This window comes from Cupressus sempervirens, chromosome 6 (genome assembly GCF_028749045.1).
Source record: "Cupressus sempervirens isolate cs-2001-9-10 chromosome 6, ASM2874904v1, whole genome shotgun sequence".
Lineage (NCBI taxonomy): Eukaryota > Viridiplantae > Streptophyta > Pinopsida > Cupressales > Cupressaceae > Cupressus > Cupressus sempervirens.
This window is the reverse complement of record NC_143123.1, coordinates 168,533,750-168,538,864: the sequence shown is the minus strand read 5'-3', so window position 1 is coordinate 168,538,864 and position 5,115 is coordinate 168,533,750.

Here is a 5,115-nt window from a genome sequence, read left to right as displayed (position 1 = left end):
ATATTGGAAGAGAAAAATTCCTCTTCTGATGTGTGAAATGCAAAAGTGTCTACCTGCAAGTTTTTTCAATGCACAAGAACACTACCTCATACATCAAGTTGAGGAGATTGAATTGTGTGGACCTGTACCAACCAAGTCAATGTGGATGGTTGAGAGGCACTTGAAATTTTTGAAAGGCTTGGTTCGACAGAGAGCACATCCTGAGGGTTCTATGGTGGAGGGATATATGGTATACCAGACCATGGTGTACATTACTGAATATCTTCCTAAGTTTGTAGCAAACATCCATGTAGATCGTATTTGGGATCCCAACTCAATTAACAAATTCGAAGGGTAGTACTTGATGGGCAAAGGTAGATCGAGGAAAGTGAGAGGTAAATCTAAGATTTTATTGTAGTTAATTAATTCATATAAATCTTCAATATAAGTTATTTTTAATTGGCGTATTTATTTGAAACAAGTGGTCGAGAGTGGGATGCAATACATTTGTATATTGCGAACAATCTTGATTGGATGACAGAATGGATTGAACGATGTCAAAAAAATGGTTGATCATTAACATGGGAAGGTGTTGCTTCATTGGTTACAAAAGCTCATTGTAATGGAGATTCCAATGTAGTGCCGATGGTAGTTGATCTAGTAAATGGTTTAAGAGGTGGAGAGGTACGTAGAAATTTATTAATGATCATAACTCAATGTATGTTTCGTATCAACTCACGATGCAAATAATTTACACAGACTTCAAAAATTGAAGGTCAAGCACCACAAAGCTATGTACTATCATGGCCACAAATTTCGCATAAAAAGGTTGGATGACACAAAGAAAACTTGTGATTATGGGATAATTGCAGTTTTTGAGGTCACCAATATATCATCTAGAAGCGACATACATCCTCAAAAATCTTAAAATCAATACTATGGCATCTTGGATGATATAATTGAGTGTGAATTTAACACCTTCAAAGTAGTTCTATTCATCGTCAAATGGTACAGGTTACGATTAAATCAAAATGATCCAGATAGAACAGTTATTCAACATGGTAATGGATTTACAATGATTAATACAAGGTCGTTTGAGCCAGTTGGAGATGAGCCCTATGTTCTTCCAAGCCAATGTGAGCAAGTGTTTTACTCAGAGGTTCCAAATAAACAGGGTTGGTCATTTTTTGTTAGACATGATCCAAGAGGAAGGCCAATAAAGTATAATGTTATGGAAGAAGAAGATATTGAAGATGATGAAGAAGCAGATGATGAAGATCAAGATGATGGTGATGACGATTGTGGTGATGGTGATGGTGATGATGATGATGATGATGGTTATGATGATGATGATGGCGATGGTGATGATGACGATGATGATGGTGATGATGGCGATGATGATGGTGATGATGGCGATGATGATGATGATGATGATGCTGATGATGATGAAGAAGAAGAAGAAGATAATCAATGACTACAAATGTCCTCACCCCTTCTATTGATGATCTTGCATTCCATATATAAGGTAAATTTGTTCATGTTTACAATGTTGCATATTGTTCATTTTGTCTTCTAAGTTATTTGTAGCATACACGTATCATGTAATTTTTAGCGAACTTAAGATAAATTATTAACATATGCAGGAAATTTGATTATATATTTATTGTGTTCATTTCTAATGATTACAACATATGTTATTTATAGTTACCAATGTTTATGTTGTGTCTGATTATGACCCTTGTTGCAAACAGTCAATTGACTACAGGTACATCGTCACCCCTTCTGTTGAAATGTTTGCGATGTTGCCTATTGTTCATGTTGTCTTCTAAGTTATTTGTAGCAAACATGTATCATGTAATTTTTAGCTAACTTAAGGTAAACGATTAACATATTCAGAAAATTTGATTACATATTTATTGTGTTCATTTCTAATGATTACAACATAGGTTATTTATAATTACCAATGTTTATATTGTGTCTGATTGTCACCCTTTTTGTAAATAGTCAATTGACTACAGGAGATTTGACCCGTTTGGCGTGGATTGTGCATAGTGACATGGATCAGCAGGTATAAGTCAATAAATAGACATAATTTTCTTATATTCTTCTTGTTTATCATTGAGCACGTATGTTATAAATAGACATTATATAATCATATAATGTATATATAGACAAAGAGGGTCCGTATAGAAATATAATTGTATAATCACTTTCAACTTACTACATTTTATATATGTCACTTTCACTTTCCATTTGATGAATTGCAGGACCCACCAAATAGGTACTTGTCAGATCTATCTACATCGAATGAGGGAAATGAGGAAATGGTAGATGAAAGCTCTACATGTAGTACGACTAAAAGAGGGAGGTCAACTAGAGGTCAAAAGAATAGAAAAAAATTTGATAAACGCATGCAAATTTTCCTTGCTAATGGGGGGTCATGTTCTTATGATGATGAGACCAAAGACGACATCAAGGTGCCCTTTCAGTACTCACACATTGAGAAAGAATGGATACCTAATGAGCTACCTCCAATTAACACAGATTTTTGTGTTAATGAGAGGATATATCGCATTGCTCCATCCTCATTACATGGTTTGGGCCTATTTTCCATGGATGAGATAAAGGTATGTTACAACAAAGTTGTAGAATTGTTCAAGTATGTCAGTCCATGTTACAATTACAATGATTGGATGCAGATTGTTCGATATAAAAAAATTATGCGTAGGTATGGGGTATCAGCTAATTATATACAATGGAAAGAAAATGATCAAAGTGAAAGATTTGCTATGTACATTGATGGGAGACCAAAAGCAATAGGTAATATTGCAGGTTTTATAAATAGTACGTGACCTTCTTCAACTAGTAAGCAACCCAATTGCATTTTTGAGGCGCATGAGGGGAATGAAGTTTTTTTTTGTGCAATAAAATCAATAAGTGCAGGGGAAGAACTGCTAATTGATTACCATTTAAATCGCATAGATACAAACAAAGTTACTATCATGAGGGCTATAAGTACTATTTACCATTTTGTTAATAAGTTTTTTTTTGCTATCTATTGCTTTCAGTTAGCTGAATTTTTTATGTTTAATCTTTGTGACAGGATGATATGGATCCGACAGATGATAGAGGTCACCAGGATGCTACTCCCAACCCTTCTTCAGTGAGGGTAAACCTTTTTGAAATTGTACAAATTAGATAGTTGAAAAATGTTATATTATTACGTTATTTTATTTATGATTTTTGAGTTTTATGATAGTTTTACTAATATTCCTCTCACAATTTGATGTTCAGGATAAGGGTAAAGCAACAGCAGTAAGCACCGAGCCACTAGCTATGCATTCTGATGAGGATATTGCTAATACTCCCAATTTCATAAAAATGTTGAAGAAAAAAATTAGGCAAATTAATTTAGAAGCAATGAGAATTTTGGATGAAGCAAATATGGAACCCGAGGAGATGAGGAAGAGGCTATCAGATTTGAAAGCGCAAGCTCAACATTATGAAGTAAGCTCCAATGAATATTTAGTTATAATAAAAGTTCAATAAAGATTTATATTTTATAATCTTTTATGTTGTGAAGTAAAATATGTAATATGTGCAAAAATACTTTATTGATGCAATTTTTTTAAAGAGTTGTAAGAAACTTTAACTACTAAATTCTTGTTATACATAAATTTTTGGGAATTGATCCAGAACCTGGTCAAGGACAACGCGGTGAGGGCGGTAGTAGCAGAGCTCTAGCTGCCACTGGTAAAATAATCTTTTAGTTGACAAGTTAGAAGGAATTTTTTATTTCGAACATTCAAAACTTCTTAACTCTTACTTTTATTATTTCATAATGTCTTTGCTAACAATGTATTGTTCAAGTCATCTAGTGCAGGAGACTCCTATGAGGTTGACGGACGCCCGTACGAGATTGCCAACTGCAATGTCGGCAACAAGGGGACATCTATCTGGTAAATCCTTACTTTTCTATATTTGGTTTTGTGTTAATTATGAGTTGATAATATGTACTTTAATCTTGGGATGCATCACATAGTGTATTGTTTTTTTTGTGGTAGGAGATGCACCGTTTGGTACACTGCCAAATGCGGATCATAGTACATCTATTGGTGATAATTCACCGTTATTTCTTGGAGCTACCCGTGTTTCTAGCACGAGATCTATGGAGACATTGTTGTTGATTGACGATAATGAATTAATGCCTTTGAAATGTCCTAAGCTTCCAGGTACTTTAAATAATTATTTTTTATATTGTAATAAGGATTTTCTTGCAAGATGTAAACATGATAGGAAGTGGTGAATGCAAGGGCTTTTGATGTGGAGTGATGCCTCATGACCTTCTTTAGTGTGTCGTATTGTGCAAGTTGTTTAATTATTCTGGAATTCCTTTTTATTAGGGGTTTGGTAGGATCATCTGAATTATCAATGACCTTTTGTCTATACCAGTAATTCTCTAGTTTAGTAATTTGGTACATTGCAATTTCATGCTTTCAGTAGAAGATACTAACCAATTTTTCTACAGAGAACCAAAAGTGGGAGTCTTCTTTCATATGATTCATTTTAATGGTTTTTACTATTAATTATCCCATGACATTTTTTGCAGGAAATGATAGATTTTATAGGAGGCTTTATGACCTCACGTTGCGAAGATTCAGGCCCACCATACGTACTAGGTTGCTGTACATCATAACTGAACTAATTTTATCCCACTATTTTTTTTTCATATCATTAATAGGTGCAACATTTTTCCTTTCATTCGAGTCTTTTCTTATACTAGCTATATCTAACAATTTTGTGTTTTTTCTTAAAAGGTGGAACTACCAATCTCAAGAATTAAAAGATGAGCTCATCAAAGATATAGAGCATGAGTTTGATAGAAATATTTTTGATCATAAGAAATTGTTACCAAAAGTTGCCAGACATCTTAAGGTTGTGAGGGACACATATAGAAAGAGCCTCGTCCATAACCCGAAGTACAAGCATCCTCCCTTTATTTTAGTGAGGGACTGGAATGAGTTCATTTTGGATGCAAAGGAGAAAGGGAAACATCCAAAATAAAGTACACCAGCAAATCCAAAAAGGTATGCAATAGTATTAACTACTAGTACATTAATGAGCAAATTTAGGGTT